This window comes from Carya illinoinensis, chromosome 4, assembly GCF_018687715.1.
Source record: "Carya illinoinensis cultivar Pawnee chromosome 4, C.illinoinensisPawnee_v1, whole genome shotgun sequence".
NCBI classification, from domain to species: Eukaryota; Viridiplantae; Streptophyta; class Magnoliopsida; order Fagales; family Juglandaceae; genus Carya; species Carya illinoinensis.
This window is the reverse complement of record NC_056755.1, coordinates 18,892,416-18,916,158: the sequence shown is the minus strand read 5'-3', so window position 1 is coordinate 18,916,158 and position 23,743 is coordinate 18,892,416. Positions and strand designations below refer to the sequence as shown.

The 23,743-nt window shown below is 35.4% G+C and overlaps 1 pseudogene; it reads right to left on the bottom strand.

Annotated features, from left to right (window-relative positions):
• Positions 1-23,743, bottom strand: part of LOC122307998 — a 74,776-nt pseudogene that overhangs the window by 23,372 nt on the left and 27,661 nt on the right.

Below are 23,743 nucleotides of genomic sequence, written 5' to 3'. Positions count from 1 at the left end.
AGAGGAAAAAATCCCTTGATAAAAAAACTATCTTACTTTATTCATTACTATTCCACAAAAAATCTACTAAACATACAGTAGACAGATATAAACTGTACCTATTACAATAATTTCCTCTAATAGTCTTAATATGACTTTTCTTGCTCTCATTCCTAAAAGGGTGAGCATGATGAATGTTAAGAATTTTCATTATATTAGCCTTATAAATGGGATTCCAAAGTTCTTGCTAATCGTATGAATACAGTTATGGAGAAAATTTTCTTTAAAACCTCAAATTGCTTTTGTGACGAGGTGTCAAGTTCTTGATTTGGTTCTTCTTGCAAATGAATATTTGGAGAACAAATTGAGATTGAGAGTGCCCAGCATTTTATGTAAACTAGATATAGAAAAAGCTTTTTACCACATGAATTGGTATTTTCTCTTCTATTTATTTGAGAGATATGATTTGGGGGAGAGATGACGTATGTTGATTAAACATTGTGTTACTATAGTTCGGTTCTCCATTTTGGTTAATGGAACCCCTGCTAGTTTTTGTAACAGTTCACAATGCTTGAGACAAGAGGCGGACCAGGTCTCATATTTTCTTTTTATAATTGTTACAGATCCACTTATTCATTGTTGGAAGCTATGGTCGGTGTTGGTTTTCTGTATGGTTTCTTTAATGTGTCCCATTTTCTTCTTGCATATGACACTTTATTATTTTGTGAGATGAACCAGGGTCACATTTAGATGATGAAGGATCCATTGATATGTTTTGAAGTCGTTTATGGTCTTAAGGTGAACCTTCGGAAGATTAAGATGGTGCTAGTGGGTGATGTTAGGAATATTGGAAGGTTCGCAACCATTTTGGATTGTAAAGTTGCTTCAATACCAATGAAGTACTTGGGCCTTTCACTTGGGGCCCTTTCAAGGATAAGGCTATATAAAATGGGGTTGTAGAGAAATTTAAGAGGAGATTGGCTAGTTGGAAAATATTGTACTTGTCTAGAGGGCAAAAAATAACTCTTATTAAGAGTACACTTTCTAACTTCCCACACACACACACACACACACACACACACACACACACATATATATATATTTATATAAAGTGTGGAATCAAGTGCGGATAATGAGAAAAAGAGCTCAAAGATTAATGGCAAGAATTAAACATGAACAGAATATATTTGGAGTCTCAGACTGCCGATGCATGAAATGCAAAATATAAGAAAATAATGAACTAAAACTTTCAAATATTATTAATTGAAAGTAGATTTTTAAACAAATGACTTACAAGCTAAATATATAAAAGAAGAGAAGGAAGGTGAATTTGGGCTTGTAAGTAAGTAGGGGAAGCAGTTCTTGCTGAAAGTTAGTTCAGCTAGAAAGTTCTGCCTTCCAAATGAAATGAAGCGCCCTTTTATAGATGAAGGAAGCGCTTTTACAAACAGGGAATCCCATAAATCATGGGATGGACAGTGAAAGTGAACAGTGACTTTTTAACTATTCACTTTTCAGAAGCATGCATCCGTCGAAAGTAATTTTGTCTTCTTTCGCCGAAAGTGAAATATTCTTTCCGCAAGCACTGAAAGCATTTTTGTCCTCTTGTGCTGTCTGATTGTGCCGAAAGCAAACTGTAATGAGTACAACCATCTTTCCACCCCAAAAAGTTGAGACTCTAGGGTTGAGAAGAGGCCAAATGGTCGGGCATGATTCAATTATCTCCCAGTCTAGGGGGATAGTGTTCTGAGTCATGACCAAAAGTATTGCTGCAGGGAGCAGAGGCCGTTGAATCTGATGACGAAGCTTCTGACTCTTTATCTGAATCTTCATTGTTGGAGTTTCCTTCAATGGATTTTTTCAACAGCTCTATTTGTAAAAGTAAATCCTGCTTCTTCAGTTTTGGAGAAGAGGATGAATCTATTGAATTGTTCTTTTTGGCTGAAGATGACTTTTTCTTCTGATTTGATGAAGAACTCTTTGATCCTGAACCGGAAGCTTGATCACTTGAACCTGGAATGGCTGGATATGTAATCAAAGCTTGAGTTGGGGTGGGGGAAGGAAATTCTTATTTATCCTTAAGGTTAGGAACAACAAGGGGAAAATCAACTGAAATTCTTGAGACAATATCGTTAGTGTGGGGAAATTTGTCCCACCACTTGACAAAATACTGTTGGATTAAAATATGATCCTTTTTAGTGTATTGCCATCTACAAATCCAGGGTGTTTTGTATTTGGCGCAAAAATGGAGTAAGGGCGGGAGTAAGGTGTCTCGTCCTTTCATCTTTGATACACTAGAAATAGTATAATGCTTGATAGCCTTATGAAGATTATCAGGAAACAAATCATTAATGGGGCCAAAGAAATACCACCATTTATGAAACCACAATGGAAATGATTGTTTGCAGTTCTTGTTGAAATTGAAGAACCAAGAGTGCTGCATAACTGGTGTTTGGAATAAAGGAAATTTTAACCAAGCCTCAATATAATCATAATAATTATACTGAGTGTTAGAATCCTTGATTGTTTTGAAGGTAGAAGGGTGGGTTTCCCATTCTTCTTCTATCATAACTGACATAATAAAACAATTGTGAAAGATGACCTTTGAGGGATCAACTTTACAATAAATGGGTTTAATGGAAATGGAACCGGTGCCAACCAAGATTCCAAGATAGTAGGTGAGGTTTTTATTTAGATCTTCGGGGATCCAATGGAAACCTCGGGGAAAATAATCAGAAGCAATCTGGAAGGGATTTGTTTTTACCGATTTCTCAATGTAAAACAGATTTTGAAACCAATCTTTCAAGAAATATTCTGCCTTGTTGGCAGAGGGAAACCTGGGGGTTACCGTAGCCAAGGGGTTCACATACGGATTGTATGGCATGGCTAAGGTAGAAGCAAAAGAATTGGGGGGAATAGGTCTAGGAACTTGTCCTAGATTGGTAAATCTGTTGGCTATCTCCAGTGGGGAGGAAGCGAGGGTCGATGCAGATGCCGGAGGCATAAGCATTGGTAAAACTGGCCTGGGGGGGTGGTGAGGTAATCGGTGGAACAGGTTTCTTCTTCTTACTCATGTTTTCTGCAAGAATTCACGGGTAAGAAAATCAGGGATCGAATTATCAGAACCTTTGATAAATTCAAGATCATAATAAAAAACACTTAAAATGGCTTGCCATCATGCAAAAATCTCTTTTGATGCAATATTTTTAACATCTTGTTCTAAAACAATTTTAGCAGTTTTGCAATCAATGCGTAAAAGAAAATGCTGATTAAGCAAATCACTTTGAAATTTAGAAATACATAGTACTACAGATAAAATTTCTTTTTTAATAGTACTATAATTATGTTGTGCATGGTTCCAAGTTCCGAAGTAAAATCGAACAATCTGTTCAGAGGAACCTGGTGAAACAACTTGTTTCAGGATGCCGTCATAGCCTATGTCTGAGGCGTCAATCTCGACAATCTTGAAGCTATTTGAAGTAGGAATTCCAAGACACAGAAGAGTTTTGACATATGTCTTGATTTGTTTAACAGCATTGGTGTGAACATCCGTCTACGGAGAAGGATTGGAACGCAATCTCGCAAAGAGAGGACGACATTGTTTTCTCATATCCTTATAGAAATCTGAAATGTAATTCAAAGAACCAAGAAATCTTTGAAGCTAGTTTTTGTCAAGGATGACATCAGGAAATTTGTCAGCAAATTCAATGGCTCTCTAGATGGGCCTGATTTTGCCTTCAAATATGTCATAACCAAGGAATCTAATCTTGGTTTGAAATAGTTTAATCTTTTTTGCAGAAACAACAAGTTCATTTCTTTTGATGATCTCAAGAAACGTTTTAAGATATTTCCAGTGCTCATCAATAGATTTGGAAAATACAAGAACATCATCTATGTAGACGATGGTGAAATTAGTGAATGATAGAAAGATGTCAATGATAATGTTCTGAAATTCACTAGGAGCATTTTTCAGCCCAAATGGCATGACGTTCCACTCATAATGACCAAAAGGAGTAGTTAAAGCAGTCTCGTACCTGTCTGACTCACTAATTTGGATTTGCCAAAATCCGGACTTAAGGTCAAACTTGGAGAAAATAACTGCATCACTTAACCTATTAACCAAGTCATTTTTGTTAGGAATGGGATACCTAATCCACTCTAACACTTTGTTCAGTGGTTTATAATTAATGACTAAACGGGGTGTACCTCGCTCAATCTCAGCATTTTTCTGGACATAAAAAGCTGCACAAGACTAGGGTGACTTACTATGCCTGATGATATTCTTAGCAAGAAGATCCTGGATTTCATTTTTTCAAAACTCCAAAGTTTCTCTATTCATTTGAATAGGTCTTGCTTTGGTTGGAATTAAGTTTTCAGAGAAATCTTTAACATAAGGTAAAGAAACAACATGTTTCTTCCTATGCCAGAAAGCATTAGGAAGTTCCGAGTAGACTTCATAAATCAAAATTTTCTGAAAATCTTCAATTTTTGATTTAAGCAAGGAATCATGCAAATTATCAGAAACACGTTTGAACTTGATTTCTTGTTTAAGAAAATCTAAATGTTTTCTTTTTGCAAAAAGCAAAAACATAGATCTTCTAGCAGTATCGTGTTCAAACTTAGAAGCAAACTTAAACTTAACTTTCTGTCCAAAGGGGTCGGTAGTGATCCCATCAGCTTCAGAAAGGAATGGATAAATCATGTTAAGAAAAGGCATACCAAGAATAACATCATGGGTCAAATTCTTAACAAGCACAAAAGGAATTTTAAAACAAACGTTGTCCTGGTAGACATGAGCTGTGTTCAACTCATAATGAATCTTCATCTTAGATCCGTTTGCCGAGAATAGATTCTCTTCGGACTTTTCGAAATAGGAGGTAGGGACTAAGCCTTCTCGGATACAGTTAAGATCCGCTCCTGAATCGATCAAAGCAATAGCAGAGAATTCGTATTCATGATTAACAATAATTTCTACCAAACAAAACCATTTTTGTGGAACCGAACGGTGAACTAAGCAAATTTCCTTATTTGGATCAGAGGGTTCAGCATGGTCTGACTGGTTTGATTCTTCACCAGAAGGACATTCATGATCAAATTCTTTATCTAACTTTAAACATACTAAATCTTGTTTAAAAGATGCATTTTCAGATTTGAGATTCTTGATCTCTTCTCTGAGTTCAAATATCTCTTTTTTAACAAGAGATACTTCATGCTGTAAATCCTTGAATGAAATATCTTTGGGTTTTTGTTTTTGAAAGCGTCCCAAAGTTTCTTTAAAAGAATTCTTGCCCTTGGAAGTCGATGGTTGTTTACGAGTCATCATTTCCTTAAGCTTCTTGAGATATTTCTCTTTCAGCTCAGGGTCTTGAATTTGTGAGATGATAGAGAGGAGCATGTTTTCATGCTCCTGCTCTTTACTCAAAACAGGTCCTTGTTCTCTTCTTCCGTCTGAAACATTGATTGTTTTGACTTTAGAAGCACAACAAGAATCATTGCAACCAAACTTGATATTTGATGAGTTAACATGATCAGAGTCCAAGTGGTAATCAAATCCACTAGAACTAAGTTCATCATTATCCGAAGATGTAGGAGATCTATGTTCGAGTAAACGAAACAGATCTTCTTGATCAACGACATTGATATTTAACTCATTAAGCTTCTTTTTAAAACCTTGTGGCTTCTTTGTACACTTATTCGCATAGTGTCCAGGTTGGCCACAGTTAAAACATGTTCCCTTTACGGGGGCTTTTGAAACCTTTTGCTGAAATGGTTTCTTTCTTGAAACTGATTTTGAAATAGGTTTTTTATAAAACTCCTCACGGGATCTGTTATAGTTCCTGCGAGGTTTTACAAACTTTTTAGAACTTTTTCTACGCTGTACAGATGGAGCAATAGGGGGAAGGCCAAATTGTTCGCAAAAGTTTCCCATCTCGTATTTGGCTTTCTTTCTATCTTTTATCTGTTGAGCGATCATCCTTTGATCATTGCACATACTAATACCAAGTCTAAATAATACTTACAATGTCACCGTAAGTATAATTATCATAATTCAGATAACCCGAGATATCAGTAAGTGAGTCCTTTACCTTAATGGCGAATAAACGAGGCAATCCATCAATGAACTTCTCTTTCCAGTAAGATTTTTGGGAATCTTTCCTAAGCATAACACGAGACATAAAACCATCTTTATACCAACGATAATCAGACATTTTATTGCATCGTAAGTTATTCAGATAATCAAAAATTCTATTTGTGATGTTGGAAGGGGTTCCAACAAAATGTTTAACAATGGTATAAATCAGGGTATTAACACCATCAGGGGACCCTTGGGTTCCTTCCCTTCGGTTCTCTTCAGTGTCTAAAATGGGCAAACCATCTTCATCCTTTTTGATGGTTGAACGAATGGTTTCCCTATCTCCGGCGATGAGATGTTTGTCCCACCAAGCACGAAGCATCCCTGAAAATCCATGGGTCAAGATATCAACAATCTCAAGCTGGCTGAGTTTGTTGTTGTAATAAGCAACAGCAGCCATAGACATACGATTCAGAGTATTGAGGATTTCTTACTTAGAGAATCCATCAATATTCCATTCATACATTTGGTCAGCAAGTACGGAGAATTGAGAGTGTAACCCTCTCTCTTCGTACTATAAATCAGGAGAAGTGGGTCTAGAATACCAGTTTTTCGTGAGACCTATTGGCTTAATGTCTCTCGAATATATCCTGGCAAGTTCGGGTTTTTCAACTTGAAGACCTTGAAATTCTTTTTCAATTAAATCAATTTTTTGAACTAAGGAATTATCAGACAAAGAAACATCATCATCAGAATTATTCCAAGTATGCACAAAAAAAAATCATCGAAATTAACCCCTAGGCTGTTTCTGTCTATAACTGAAACAGAGGGTTTTTCTCGCTTAACTTCAGCAAGCATTTGATCAAGTTTAGCCATAGTATTGGTCACTCCAAAATGGATCTTTGACCTGTCTTCTGGCAAGACGATCAAAGGTTTTTCAATCAATTTTAAACTTGTTGAAGCAGGTTTTTCTAAAACAGGTTTTTCAACTTTATCCTCTATACGGTCAAGTTGCTGACCTATTGTATGGAGAGTTTGGTTGATGAAATTGTTTTGCTCTATGATCTTTTCTGTTTCGGCTAAAACATTTTCATTCGGACCTGGATCTGAGATTTTAAAGGGTGAAGCTTTCACTTCTTTCCCTTTGACAGAAACAAGGATGGTCTCTAAAGGAGGGTGGCTGGTTTTCACGACTTTCCTGCCTTCTTCTTTAGTAAAACTTGATTTCAAAACATTCAAATATTGTTTTGAATTACCTTTCTTTGAAACATAATGATTTTCAAGGAAATCAAAGAATAAGATGTGCTTATTGTCTTTGTACATTTTTTTCTTCCATTCTTTTCGAATCTTTTGTTTCTCAGAAATCGAGTAAATCCTATGATAAGTTTTTCGCTTATCATGGTTTTCTTTAGACATAAAATCTGCATATAAATTAATCATGTCAATAACAAGCAATTTAGAATCTAAATCATCCAATGCTTTATCCAAAACCATTAGACTGGAATGGACTGGAGCAACCATATCAGAAGCCGTAGGAGATGTTGATTCGGCATCATCTTCTACTTGCACCTCTTCCTTTATGGATTTACCTTTGGATTTAATATCATCTTTGGTTGAATAATAAGCAGAATTAACCTGGGACTTAGTTGAAATTCCTTCCAACTTTATGTCTTGGTCTGAGGGTCCTTCTTTTGAGTGAAGTTCCCTGATCATGATCGGACGAGTAGGATTATCTCGATCCTTCAAGTATCTTTCGAGATTTTTATCTCTTAGATCTTGGTCCGAGCTAAAGGATGACCTAGAACCAATGAAAGAATTTCTTCTTTCTTTGATTAAAGGTTGGTCAAAAGAAATCTTTATAGTACCATCAAGATACTGTTGGATATATTTAAGGTCTGAATTTTGAGCTGGTACTTCCAAGGGGGGAAGTTCCTGCTTAAGTACCCATTCATCCGGAAGAGTTACATCTTTCCAGAAGAGCATCTTGGGTGTTGTGATGTTAGAGTTCAAAGTTGAACTATACCTCAAAACGGTCTCATTTTTTGGAGACTTAATCTTAGCCTTTGGCTCAAGGCTAGTGCTTAAGACTCTATAATAGATGCGGTATACTAAGGATCTCAGTCTGCTACCTTCAACCATATCAAAACCAGAGGTTTGAATATTCAAGGTTAAAGAAGACAAAACATTCTTATCAAACAAATCGACAGTTAAATCAGGATAGCAATTAAAATGAACTGGTCCATCAATCAGGGAAGTTTGAACAATCCCTAGAACACTATTACTGAAATTCTTATGTCTACCATCACGTAAACATAGAAGAACACAAGCATCAATACCTTTTCTTACTAAAGGTAATATAGCAACTTGTACAGAAGCAATATGCATAAACTTATAACCTTTTTCTTGAAAAGATTTTATTGTTTTCTTTTGAAATAGAACACAATGTTCTTGTGTTCTTGAAACAGGAAAAGTTTGTTCTATGGTTTTAACCTGAAACAAGCTTTTCATTTTTGATTGTATCCAAGTGCGGTGATAAAGAGAATCAATTTTTATCTTTGGCATGTTCCATTGATCAGAAATATTTGAATCATTTTCTAAAATCTCACAATCTTCTTCATTAATAATATCAAGAGGCATACCTGACTGGGAACTAGCAGATGAGCTAGATCTAAACATCTTGCTCACCTTGGTAACTACTGAAACCAAATTCTTTGGTACATCCTAGACCTAGGTCTTTTCCTTTTCCTAGTTGCAGGACTCACACATACCGGAGGGCCACAAGACCAAAGCACAATCTCTATATCCCTTCACGTCCTTTACACGCCTACCTGGCTTACACGGACAACTGGGACTCCAGAGATATCTCGTAGGGTCTATTCGACTGCGGTGCTGTACAACAGGAAAGCTAGAAAATAACTAGAAACAGGAAGAACCAAAATGTTTCTAGGAATTATCAAGATAAGAAAGAAATAAAGATAAAGCAAAGCTGTTAGCAACCAGAACCAGAAGATGGCTCTGATACCATAAAGTGTGGAATCAACATAAAGTGCGGAATCAAGTGCGGATAATGAGAAAAAGAGCTCAAAGATTAATGGCAAGAATTAAACATGAACAGAATATATTTGGAGTCTCAGACTGCCGATGCATGAAATGCAAAATATAAGAAAATAATGAACTAAAACTTTCAAATATTATTAATTGAAAGTAGATTTTTAAACAAATGACTTACAAGCTGAATATATAAAAGAAGAGAAGGAAGGTGAATTTGGGCTTGTAAGTAAGTAGGGGAAGCAGTTCTTGCTGAAGGTTAGTTCGGCTAGAAAGTTCTGCCTTCCAAATGAAATGAAGCGCCCTTTTATAGATGAAGGAAGCGCTTTTACAAACAGGGAATCCCATAAATCACGGGATGGACAATGGAAGTGAACAGTGAATTTATCTCATTTTCCTTTGCCAACAATTGTGGCTAATCGAATTGAGTAGATTTTTCAAGCCCTCTGATGGGGTGGAATTAGAGAGGAGACAGAGCATGTTTAGGTAATGAGATAAGATGAGAAATATGTGAATAATAATATAAAAAAGGTTTGTGAATAGTTGTGAAATGATTTGAGTTAAGGTGTTTTATTGGGTTTTGGAACATAAGAGAGAAAAAGTTAAATAAAAATATTATAAAGTTAAAAAATTGTTTGAATATAATTTTTGTTTTGAAATTTGAAAAATTTTTCTTTTCTTCTTTTTTTTTTTTTTTTGTGTGTTTTGTTTGGAAGTTTGAGAATGTTGTAATGATTAGATGAAAAATTTGAAGATTTGAAATTGAAAAGTGTTTTGTCTTTGAACAATATTTGAGAAGGAAATTATGGGAAGTTTAGAGATAAGATGAGATGTTTTCAACTCATCTTACTTCCCAAACATGGCCTAAGTTCCACTTAGTCAAGTGGAATAAGGTATGTACAACAATCTCTAGTCTAGGGTTGGGAGTTCATAATCTAAGAATCTTTAATAAGACGCTTCTTGGGAAGTGCTTATGGAGGTCTCATCAATAAAGAAAGTCCTTTTGGAAGAATATTATTAAATTGAATTATGGGAGTTTGCTCGGGAGTTGGTGTTCAAATGAAGTGAGAAGTGTACATGATGTTGGTTTGTGGAAGAATATTAGAAATGGATGTGCGGCTTTTACTTGGTATATTAAATTCAAGGTTGGTGTTGGTGTGAAGATCAACTTTTGGCATGGCTTATGGTATGGTAGTTCAGCCCTTAAGACCACATTTCCCTCTCTTTTTAGATTTCACTCTTAATCAGGAGACTTCGATATCTGAGTTGCTGGATCGTTCTAGTGGGCTCCTTTCATGGAATTTTTTAATAAAGCTGATCATGATTGTAAAATTGAAACTATTTCTGATTTTTTTATTGTATTCCTTATAATTTGGAAATCATAAGGTGGATAGGAAGATGTGGATGAAGATTGAGAATCGAAAGTTTTCTGTACAGTCATTGTATAAGGCTTTGTCAAGCCAAAATCATATTTCGTTCACTTGGAAGACTATGTGGAAAGTAAGATGCCACCTAAGATTGCCTTCTTTGGTTGGACAACATCTCTTGTAAAAATTTTGACATTGGATAATTTGAAAAATATGGGTCTTGTTATTATGAAATGGTGTTGTATGTATAAGAAAAGTGGAGAATTGATGAACCATCTTTTACTATGAGGTGGTAAAAATGTTACAAGCATAAATCTTTTATAGATTGGGCATTGCTAGGATAATGCCCAAGAGGGTGGCTAATTTATTTGCATGTTGGAAAAGATGCCGGGCCAATTCACATATTGAGAATGTATGGAGGATGATTCCTCTATGTATCATGTGGTGCTTGTGAATTGAAAGGAATGGTTGAAGTTTTGAAAACAATGAGCATTCTCCATATGTGCTAAGAAGTTTCTTCTTCTATACTTTATTTCTCTGGGCATCCTCTTGTCTACTTAGTGAAGCTTGCTTCAATGACTTTCTTGTATCTCTTTCTAGCTCCCTTTTATATAACTAGGTGTATGTTGTTTGTATCCCTCCTATATACTTGGCCTATAACTATTTACTTCTAGTAACAAATTGTTATCTCATAAAACAAACTTTCATCCAAGTAATGTGGAATCTCATTCATCACATATACTCACTAAATGTGGGGTATCATAATCTCCCCTTTAAGATTTCTAATGTCCTCGTTGGACCATTCCATCATAGGTGACACAAATAAAATAATCTAACATTTCTAGTTGCTATAGGCTCTAATAACTTTTATAACACCCAAAGGAAAGGGCCAAACCATATTTGAGCCATAATCTCAAAGGACTAGTCTCTGGTACAATTGAAATCCTTTGCAATCATCATAAAGAGCTTGAACTTCTCATTCTTGAAGGCGAGATTCCATTTATCATCTATGCAATATCATATATCAAATCATAATTTTTTCAAATACCAAGTTCATAAGACAAACATCTTCAAAATCAATGTGCATGCCTACATTTTCTAAATTTAAGCATGCAAGTGGATAGTTCATGTGAAAAAAAAAAAAAAGAAACTACCCATTTATCACATGTTACCTAAAGTTTAGCGTGAAAAACATGACCCTGCTATATGGTGCAAGTCTGAATGGAAGATAGCCAAAGGTCATTGGAGACAAATAGATGGCATACACCAATATTATCAAGCAAACCACCTGTAAAACCATAAAAGGGAACAATTCATATCAGACTCAAGGAAAACAACATCATAAGATTACACTTTCAGAAGATAAATCAAATATGTCAGCTTGCCTTTACTTCTGATTAGTATAACAGACAAATTTTCTACATATTTCATACAAAAGATGGAACTTGGGAATTAAAAAAAAAAAGAAAAAAAAAGAAAGGAAGATCAAATGATTTGTAAGATGCAAAAATGCTAATTTTGACTACTCATTCTTATTCTTCATGATGCTACAGCTGCCGATGCTTTAAATGATTCCAAGCATCAATCGCAACTTAGGAAGGTCTATTTATCCTATGAAGAATGTTTTGTTACTTACGACTTCATGAGACAATGTTTACATCAACATTATTCATTTATATCTATACATTTTAGAATCCTAGACCATTTCTTTAGGCCTTCTAAATATGTTAAATACCTAACTATTGATCCAAAAGCCCTAGAATTGTTGGATACTAATTTAGTTAAACCTTTAATCCTCAAGATCATAACATTCCATCATGCTTTCAAATTCGAAGACGGCAGCCCACTCTATCTACGATGCTTTTCGTCATCCCTATTGTAGATCAATATGTCATAAAAAAACACCAAAACAAATATTTTCAGAAATGGTCTAAAAAGCTTTATTCATTGTATTTTTAATGGTGGCTAGGGCATTAGTCAACCCAAAGGGCATGACTAAAAATTCATAATGTCCTTAGGCTTTACCCTAATCTAGTGATAACCAGATATGAAGTCCAACTTAGAAAACATTCTAGATCCACCAAACTCATCTAACTGTTACTCTACCAATGGTATGGAAAATTTATCCTTGACAATGACTTGATATAGAGCCATGTAGTCCACACGAATAGGGACATTGGTTAGACTGAATTACCTCTGAGTTGAGCAAGTCCTTGATAATCTTTTCTATCTCATTTTTGGGAAAAATGGGTACATGTAGGGCCTTATGACATACATAGGTTTAACCCTTGGCAACAAATTAATGGAGTGGTTAAAGGGGAAGCCCCTTTGGTTCCTAAAATACATCAGCATATTGATCCAATACTTCCTTTATAAGCTCAGAATAAGCTTGCTCACTGGTAAACTCCCCTTCATTTATCAACTACAAAATTACCCCTTCATTTCTAACTTATTAATTTTGTTGCAATGACTTTCTTCCAGCAACTAGGTAGACATCATCCCCTGCAAGGTGATGCTTTGCTCTTGTAAGGAAATTTTTATTTCAATTGGCACCAGGTGTTCAAGAATAGCATCACGAATAATCATGAGGGTGTACAGACCCTTGTCAATGCGCCTATAAGGAAAATTGCATGGTAAGTTTTTTAAAACACCATGAGATAGTACCTAAAGTTTGCAACCACTAAACCCCAAGGGCCAAAACCATATCACACACAACTAACTCAAGTACAACCAGATCCGAGGTGAAAGAATTTCTCTAGATCCTCACCTTGAATCCCATCCCTTTACCTTCATTGAACAATTGGTTAGTATTAGCCACCCTAACCTTCACCTTTTCATCCAAACAAATAGGGAACCTAGATTTATTTGCCACAACAGAGTACTCCAAAAAATATTAAGTGCTGCCTAAGTTAATTAAAATCACAACCCACTAACCTAGCACCTTCCCTTTAACCCTCATGGTTCTAGGGTTAGATGATCCTATTAAAGCATGGATGGAAATTCCAAGTTTAGAACTCACTGAAGGGAATTCCACAATTTCCTTACTCACATTAGTTTGAAATAACTGATTGGCTACCTCTATCCCATCCTTCTCATAATCATCCACCTCCTCTATTATAAACAACTTGAGATTCTTGCACTTGTATCCTCGATTCTACTTGGAATCGCAAAAGTAACATAGCCTCTTTTCCCTTCTTTCTTTCATTTGGTTGGGGTTGACTTTTTGAACTAGCACTATGGCCTTACTAGCATTTTGATGTGCTTGGTGGTTAACCCCCTTGACATTCCTGATTCCAAATTTGTGGAGTGACTTTTAAACCCTTTTCTACTAATTTTAACATGTTCCTCTTGTATCTTGGCCAAGCTAAAGGCTGTTAAGAGGTCTGGAGAGTTGGACTTTCAAATAAGTAGTCTGATTTCATCCTTCATACCATTCAAAAAATAGCTCAGCTTATTGGGGTCAAATACCCTATGTAGCCTATTGCATATAGCCTCAAGCTCCACCTTATACTCCTTAATTGTTAGGGCTTCCATGGGTCACCATATGATTTAGGGCCAAACCTAATTAGGAAAGCCTTAACAAAGGTCTCTCAATCTGTGCTGGTCCTTGACTCTTCTAGCTCTTGGAACCACAACTTGGTCCTTCCTTACATGTGGAAGAAAGCCAATCTCAGCTTGTTGTGAGGTAAAGTGTCGTTAAATCGAAAAAACTAATTAGTCTTATAAAGCCAACCTAAGGGATCTTCCCCCTGGAAGGAAGGGAAATCAATCCTTATTGACTTGGGAATAACGTCTCCATTAACCTCACCATAACCTTCTACTTTGTGGTGCACTCTGGATGAAGATTCTCCATGCTAGTGTCCCGAGTTCTTCTTCTGTAGTTCCAAGGTTAGGGTTGCTAGCTACTAGACTGCAGCATCTAACTATCTTTTGAGTGCTAACACCTCAATGTTAATGTTTTTAGCTGGGATTCGGCCGACTTCTTCAGCCCATTCAACCTATCTTGCAACTAGTTGATGTAGGTTCCCTTAGCCATGATGGTGGGTGCAGTTGCTGAGGATTACAAGCTTTGCTACCAAAACCCTAGTTTACTTAGTCAACTTCTCGGCCATCCTAACTGAACCATCACTTTCCCCTTCATCAAGCCCTACAACCCTCCCATCATTGTCGGCACCATGTTCGACTCCACCAAAGATGGTTCTGGTGAATTATCAAGCACAGAAAACTTCAGCTACAATAGATAGAATTAAAAGTAGCAATATTAATTGAGATTATGACCTCAAAACAAAATAGGTCAAGCCCATGAAAAGATTTGAATAATAGCTTTGGTAAACTTCTTAACTAAATGAGTTAGTAATATGAAGCCCTAGCAAAAGCTATAGATATGAATTTCTAGCTACCTAACAAAATAATAATAATAATAATAGCTTCTTGGCAATTATAAAAGATAAAAATCAGGAAATAACTTTCTTTTTTGGCAAGACAAAAAATAACTTTAAGAAATAATTGGAGGAAAGTACCTTCAAACGATTAAGAGGATCTTTCCAATAAAGTTGACGACCTTCATATGAGATTGGAAAGAAAGTATGTGCCACAAGTATGATAAGAGTTATGCCCTGCATGAGAACAGAAACTTATGCAACTTGCCAATGAGTAGCCATCTAAACCATGATCCCCAACCAAAAGCAAATAGCTCTGAACTTCGAGGCATTCCCATTCCCCACAAGATTTGGGTACCACCTTAGCATCATTAATTTTCTAATCATATGATGAACTTAAATAAATAAAAATACTTGACAGAAGTAGGGCAGATGAGCTGTAGATTCATTTTATCATCACACCACCCGCACATCATAGTGCAGCTAGCCAAGTGGTCAAAGGGCAGATGAGTTATAGATCTAGACATTCTAGGTTCAACTTCACACTAGGAGTTCTCCCGATTTGATTCTTCTAGGGTGGTTCCAAATGATTATCTATTGATGAGGTTTTACTTGGTGAAAAACATTTACAGTCACTCCTAGCTAGCCTTTCATGAGATGAGATAAAAGTTGAAATTTAAATAAAATATTATTAAAATTAAATTTTTTTAATATAATTTTATTTTGAGATTTGAAAAGGTTGAGTTTTCTTATTATATTTTGTATGTAAGTTTGAAAAAGTTGTAATAATTACATGAGATGAGATAGTTTAAACTATATTACCAAACCAAGCCTAAATCTTGTGTGAGTGGGTCAGCACTCAAACACTAACGCACTCAAACAAGAAGTGAATATATTCACAGCACTTTTGGATAAGCACAACCGCATGCATGCATACATACATTAGTAGGGCAGAACATACTTTTTCTGAATGTCTAACTGATTTTACCTTGTTGAACTTTTTTTATTCCTTAATTTTGTCTATACACAATCATGAATTGTAGGAGTTTACTGCTGTAGCTAGGAAAATTTGGTGGAGAACGAACACGCTTATTTTTAAGGGTGACTTCATCCACCCTGTAAAGGTAAAAATTGGCTAGGATTAGATGAGTAAATGATAAAGCTTATCTTATCATATTATTTATTATTGTTGGATGAATGTAAAGATAATTATTGATTTGTATCTAAACAATGTTGAGTCTATCTAGAAGTTTTAGGAGTTATTTAGATAAGTCCTTGAAGTCAAATCGAGTTCTGATAGTTTTGCACTTATCCAGAAGAAAACTGAACAGAGTTTAGTCTATAACAGAAGAAGTTATCACGAAATGTTAGCAGTCCGTCGGAACATATTTTCGCGACTATTGCTAACCATCAGCAGAGTCCTACTGTGACTAGAACTCTTTCCAGACTTTTTATTTAAAAGGATTCGATTTTGTATCCTTTCAAGGACTTTGAGCCATGAATTTTAGAGTGGATATTCTGAGCGTTTATGAAAGAAAATTCACTTGAGAATTTTCATTGGATTTTTCATATCTTCCTGAGTGTGATCGTGCTTTGAGGATAAAGCAACATCGATTGGATTTCAGCTCTGAAGTTCCAGACATGAAGTCAACATTTGAAGATCGCCAGAGGTTCTGACTGCTATTGCGGTAGAAGACAAACGGGTCGTTTGTCTAGGCAAGTAAGAGAGTCAAATTGCAAAAGTTTTGTAATTGATTATTGCTTATAATTGTTCTTCAAATAATAAGATTGACTTTCCTGGGTTTGGCTGCCCCGTAGGGTTTTACCTTTAAAGAGTTCTTTAAAGGGTTTCCTTTCGTAACCAATCATTGTGTCTTACAAGTTTGATTATTTATTTTAAAGTATTTGATTCGTTTCATAATCTTGATAATTGAGATCTAACTTATTCATTCAAGGAAATTGGTAGACAATTTCGTGGTTTTATAGGGGTATGTTGGGAATTTCAATTGGCATCAAAGCGTGGTTCACTCTTTCGAGTGTGATCCGTGCCCTTGCAATATCTCATCATTGACTGCCCCACCGCACTTCAATGGTGAAAATTATGCATATTGGAAAGTACGCATGCGAGCCTTTCTCAAATCATTGGATGAGCTAGTGTGGTATTCGGTTGTACGAGGGTGGATTAGACCAGAAACAAATATTGATGATTGGAAGAAAGAAGAAATCACCAATTATAATTAGAATAGCAAGGGGCTGAATGCTATATTCATGGCTGTATCTCCAAAAGAATTTAAGAGAATCTCCATGTGTGAGATTGCTAAAGAGGCATGGGATATCCTGGTGGTTACACATGAAGGAACAAAAATTGTGAAGAACTCAAAATTACAATTTTTAACTTCCAAATTTGAAGAGATTAAAATGCTGGAAGAAGAAAGTTTTAATGACTTTTATGCTAAACTGAATGATATTGTGAATTGCAGGTTTAATCTTGGAGAAAAGGTAGAAGATTCAAGAGTTGTAAGGAAGATTCTAAGGTCTTTACCTGAAAGATTTCAACTCAAAGTTACTGCAATTGAAGAAAGTAAAGATCTGGACGCAATAAAGGTAGAAGAACTGGTAGGTTCTTTGCAAACATATGAATCTTCACTTCCTCAAACAAGAACAAGTAAGTCCATGGCTTTAAAGACTATAGAAGAAAATTATAAAAATGTTTCTGATGAAGAAAGTCTAAATGATGAAGAGATTGCTTTACTTGCTAGAAAATTCAGAAAGTTTATGTTTAATAAAGAAAATGGTAAACAAAAACGAGGAAAAAATGCTTTTGTTAAGAAAAATGAATATGAAAATTAGAAGAAAGAAAAAACTGAAAAAAAGGATAAAGTTCAATGTCATGAATATTCTGGGTATGGTCATATAAGAATTGAGTGTCCAAACTTCAAGAAAAACAAAGGGAAAGCGTTGAATGTCACCCTTAGCGATATTTCATATTCTGAAAGTTCAAACTCATCTTCTAATGATGAAAAATCTTTTATGGCTTTCTCTACTGTTGTGAATGATTTTCTTGAAATTACACTGACAAAATCTGAAAGTAGTTGTGATTACAGTGATTCAAATGTATCAATTGTTGATGCTGATCAAGAACTGAGTTTACAGGAGGCTTACAATGATGTGTGTGAAGAAGTGATCAAATTAAAGAAACTCAACAAGAAGCTGTATAAGAAGTTCACTGATATGAAGAGTGAGAAAAACAACATGTCTGAAGCATTAAAAATTTCTGAGAGTGAAATAGCCAGATTAAAGAATCAAAATATTGCACTAGAAAAGGAATTGGAAAAGGTTGAAGAAAAAATAGCAACACAAAAATTAGAAGAAATGTTGAGTTTTTAAAAAATGAGTAGTGACAGAATTGGCCTAGGGTACACGACTTCTAAAGGGAAAGAAAAATTGGTCTCATCATCCGTTGCCACAACCTCCAAAGGTATTGTTTTTGTCAAAGGAAGTCAAGGTAAGAGTCTTCAAAATCATGTTGAACTTAAGCCAGTTTATTCAAAAAATCTGCATGGTAAATTTGTCCCTACATGTCATAAGTGTGGAGTAGTAGGTCATATAAGACCACATTGTTTTAACATGAATCAAAGGCAGAAATTTGAAGGAAAAGGAAAAGGGAAGATCCTACAGACTCAAGTTGATGACATGAGTCAACAAATCAATTTCATAAGTCTTAAGCTTGGGGAACTAGCAGATATTTGCCTTCAAAACAAAGAAAAACACAAGTCAAAACTCAAGACAAAATGGGTGAGAAAGAAAGATGCAGTGTGTCTTGTTGCTCACACAGCACTTAAATCAATGGAAGATTGTCTGTGGTACCTGGACAGCGGCTGTTCAAGGCACATGTCTGGAGACAAAACCTTATTCAAGAAAGTTGAAACATCTCATAGAGGCACCGTGACCTTTGGAGATGGGAGCAAGGCTGTCATAGAAGGGAAAAGGAGTATTGAAATACCAGGAGTACCTGTGTTGCATGATGTTTTATTTGTTAATGGTTTGAAAGCTAATTTACTCAGCATTAGTTAGTTTTGTGACAATAATTTTTCTGTGCAGTTTTCAAAAGATGAATGCAACCTATATGATAAAGGTGGAGAATGGGTCTTAAAAGGTACTAGAACCTCAGACAATTGTTATGGAATTTCTCCAAAACCATTGGAGAAATGTCATAGAGTCACACTTGATGAAGCTGAATTATGGCATCAATGCCTTGGGCATATTAATTTTAAAAATTTATCAAAGAACTCAAAAAGAAAAATTATTGATGGACTGCCCAAGGTAATAAAGGTGAAGAAAATAGTGTGTGGAGCATGCCAAGAAAGAAAGCAAACTAGAGCTCGACACAAGAAGATTTCTCATGTTCTTACCTCTCGGCCTATTGAGCTATTGCATATGGATTTGATGGGTCCAACACAAACAGAGAGTCTTGGAGGAAAGAAGTATATCATGGTGATTGTAGATGACTTTTCAAGATTCACATGGATAATGCTCTTAAGAGAAAAATCTGAAGCTTTTGATCTTGCTAAAAAGCTATTCAAGAAACTACAAACAGAGAAAGAAGTTTCTATCTCTAGAATACGCAGTGATCATGGTCGTGAATTTGATAATACTAATTTTACTTCTTTTTGTGATGAACAGGGAATACATCAAGAATTTGCTGCACCTATCACTCCACAACAAAATGGAGTGGTGGAAAGGAAAAATAGAGCAATTCAAGAAATGACACGAACAATGTTAAGCAACAAGAAGATGGCTTTATATTTTTGGGGAGAAGCTGTGAATACAGCAAATCATATCTTGAATTGAGTGGTTCTAAGACCCGGCACCAATCAAACACCTTACGGTTTGTGGAAAAATAAAAAACCTACAGTAAAGTATTTCAGAATTTTTGGTAGCAAATGTTATATTCTGAGAGACAGAGAAAACAATCATAAATTTGAAAGCAAAAGTGATGAGGGATTGTTTCTTGGCTATTCCTCCAATAGTAAGGCTTATAGAGTTTACAACTTACATACACAATCTGTTATAGAATCAATTAACTTAGTTGTGGTGACATTTCAGCTGAAACTACCATGAAGGAGCTTGAAAATATGAAGGAACTGGGGCAGACCAGTGGAGAAGACTCACAAGTGCAAAATGAGGAAGATCATATAGAGGAGACATCACGAAATCCACAAAACAAAGAACCTTCTTCAAGAATTACTCAAAATCATCCTAAAGAAAACATTCTCGGTGAGCTAGATAAAGGTATGAGGCTTAGAAGAAGAGTACTAAATCAGGTTTCTTTTGTGTGTTATTTGTCACAGGTTGAACCCAAGAAAGTCGAGGAAGCATTAAATGATGAAAGTTGGGTCAACGCCATGCATGAAGAACTCCATCAATTCACTAGAAATGATGTATGGGAGTTGGTTCCTAGACCAGAAAATTATAACATCATTGGGACTAAGTGGATCTTTAAGAACAAATCCGATGAGCATGGTACTATTGTGAGAAATAAAGCAAGGCTGGTTGCACAAGGTTACACACAAGTAGAAGGGATTGATTTTGATGAAACATTTGCTCCTGTGGCCCGGCTAGAATCTGTCCGCATTCTACTGGCATTTGCTTGTCATCTAGACTTCAAATTATATCAAATAGATGTTAAGAGTGCCTTCTTAAATGGAGTGTTACAAGAAGAGGTATATGTTGAACAACCAAAAGGATTTGTTAATCATCTCTACCTTGAATATGTTTACATGTTGAAGAAGGCGCTGTATGGACTAAAACAAGCACCTCGAGGTTGGTATGAAAGGTTAACAGCTTACTTACTTGGTCATGACTTTGTTAGAGGACAAGTTGATAGGACTTTGTTCATAAGAAGATCAGGTAAACAACTCTTAATTGCTCAAATATATGTTGATGATATTGTTTTTGGAGCAACGCTCGAATATCTTGCTTATAACTTTGTAAATGAAATGAAATCTGAATTTGACATGAGTATGATTGGTGAGTTAAATTTTTTCTTGGGTATTCAAGTAAAACAATGTAAAGAAGGAATATTCATTTCACAATCTAAATATGCAAGAGATCTTATGAAAAAATTTGGAATGGAAGGAAAAAGCAATGCTCGCACTCTCATGAGCACTTCAGTGAAAATCAGCAATGACTCCACAGGTAAAAATATTGATCCCACTCTTTATAGAAACATGATAGGAAGTCTATTATATATTACAGCAAGTAGACCTGACATAGCTTTCAGTGTTGGTGTGTGTGCTAGATTTCAAGCTAATCCTAAACAATCCCATCTTACTGCAGTAAAAAGAATCATAAAATACCTTAATGCAACTGTTGATTATGGGATATGGTACTCAAAAGACACTAATCTTACACTTGTTGGCTATTCGAATGCTGATTGGGCTGGGAATGCTGATGATAGGAAGAGTACTACGGGTGGGTGTTTTTATATAGGTGGAAATCTTGTAGTTTGGATGAGTAAAAAGCAAAATTCTATTTCCTTATCTACTGCTGAAGCTGAATACATAGCTGCAGGGAGTTGTTGTACTCAGCTTTTATGGATGAAAAAAATGCTTGATGATTATGGTTTTTCTCAAGATACTATGACAGTATATTGTGATAATTCAAGTACTATAAGTATTTCCAAAAATCCTGTTAAGCACTCTCGAACCAAACACATTGATATTAGACATCATTTTATAAGAGACTTGGTTGAGTCTAAAATAATATCCTTCGAACATGTGTCTACTAAACATCAACTGGCTGACTTGTTTACTAAACCTTTAGATGGACTTAGGTTTGAGTTTTTAAGAAAATTCATTGGTATATGTGATCCCAAGTGAGAGGTTTTCCATCATACTAATTTTAGGATATTTTCTTCTAGTTTTTATTTTTCTTTGATGCATGAATGTTTTAGTTTTAAAAAAAAAAAAAACAAAGAAAAAACTGGGTTGTTTGTTTTCTTTTAAGGTACATGTTTGACACATCAAAGTTTGAGCATGTATGGAATTGCTTTAAAAAAATTTTTGATCTTATGTATTGCTCTTCTTTGTGCAGTTCTCTTTAAGTATACTAACCCTATAGGTCAACTTGGCAAAGTTCATTCTATATGTAAGCATCCTATAATTAATATGTTTCTTTTTAGATGCTCATCAAAGGGGGGGTTCATGCCTTGAATTGACTAACACTAGTTGAACCTAGTACATATATAAAGAGCTCTCATCTTGCCAACCACAAAGAGTGATCCATATAGAAAAAGTCGGTGTTAATTCATTGCGGAAAAAGACAAACACCCTACACGGATCTACCATCTTGAGTTCTTACAGAAAAAATCGTTGCTCTAATCATTATGAAAAAAAGATAAGCAACCAGCATGAACAAAGGGTGTGTACAAACTAGTGTTTAGAGGAGATACTCATGTATCTAGGCCCTAGCATAAAATTTGACTTTTAAGGTCAAGTAACAAACTCTTGAGAGCATACATCAAACGTAATCTTTCATTGAACAAAGGTCTCAAAGATATATTAAAAAAAAGGGGAAGCAAAATGAAAAAAAAAAATAAGGGAGTTCATAACATGTTATGGTATACCTATACTCACTCACACACTCACATGAACTTTGACATTGCTGATTCTATGAGGAGTGAACATCCAAAAGGGATTGTTGCAAACATGAGCATTCTAAGGATTATTGATTTTTTTTTTTTTGTAATTTCTGTCTTGATTAAACTAAGGTGTTCATAGGCATGTTATCTTGTTTTTTTCTGTCACCTTCCCTTCTTATAAAAAAAACATTTAATAAAAAAATACAGAGTTTTTTTTCGAATCTATTTTTTTTTTGTGCCCTTAATATAAAAAAAATTTGAAAAAAATTAATTAAAAAAATAATAAATATTTTTTCAGTGTGTTAAATAGGTGTATCAAGTGCTTTTATTTCTAAGTATAGAAGTCCCAATGGGACTCTTTGGTCTAGCACGTGCACCCGGGGGGGGGGGGGGGGGGGTTCTTCTTTTAAAACCTTTTACCATACCTCTTGCCCTTTTTCTCCTGCACTCAACCCCGACCCTCATAGCCTCCCCTTTACCCATTTTCACGGCATCTTGATTCCTCCACACAAGCCTCCATATACGGTGCTCCTTTCACTCTTATTCCTCCTCATTCCCTCTTCAAGGTAAGTATTCTCGGCTTCTCTGTTTTTTTTTTTTTTCTTCTTTTCTTCTCTCAGTTTCAGCATTTTGATAAGTAGAGTATTTGTGGAGGGTTTTATTTTTTTTGAAATCTTGGTTGTTTGGTTGAGCTGCACTCCTAGTAAATGGGTTGTTTGTGTTGATTCTATCCACTCTATACATGTATTGAGGACAAAGCTTTATTGCACATGGACTCTCTGTTTTTGTTCTCCACGGGTGCACACCAAGTGTTTGTGTTATTTCTTGACTCATCTCCGTTTTTGTTTTGGGCAATTGTTAGGACGTTTTTTTTCTTATTTATACATAGTAAGGTTTTATGCATATATAGTTTTTGTTTTGTTCTCAACATTCTGTTTATGAAAAAAAAAATTAATATAATGGTTATTAAGAAAAATTCATATGGGTTTTTAATCTCAATCTATTCTTATATTCTAAAAGTTTGAAAATTGTTTCTAAACTTGATTATTGTACTGCTTCAGATGAGATTCAAAGAAAGGGCAAAGCGCAAAAAGATCACTCCTCTTGTACCATCCGAGCACTCCTCAAGTGAGGATGTAGCCTTACTTGAACCAATGCAGTTAGGAGACATTTCAGCTCCTCCCCCATCTCCATCTCCATCTGTGCCTATTCCCACAGAAGCCACTCCTGATCGCTTCACATCCATTGAAGCCGA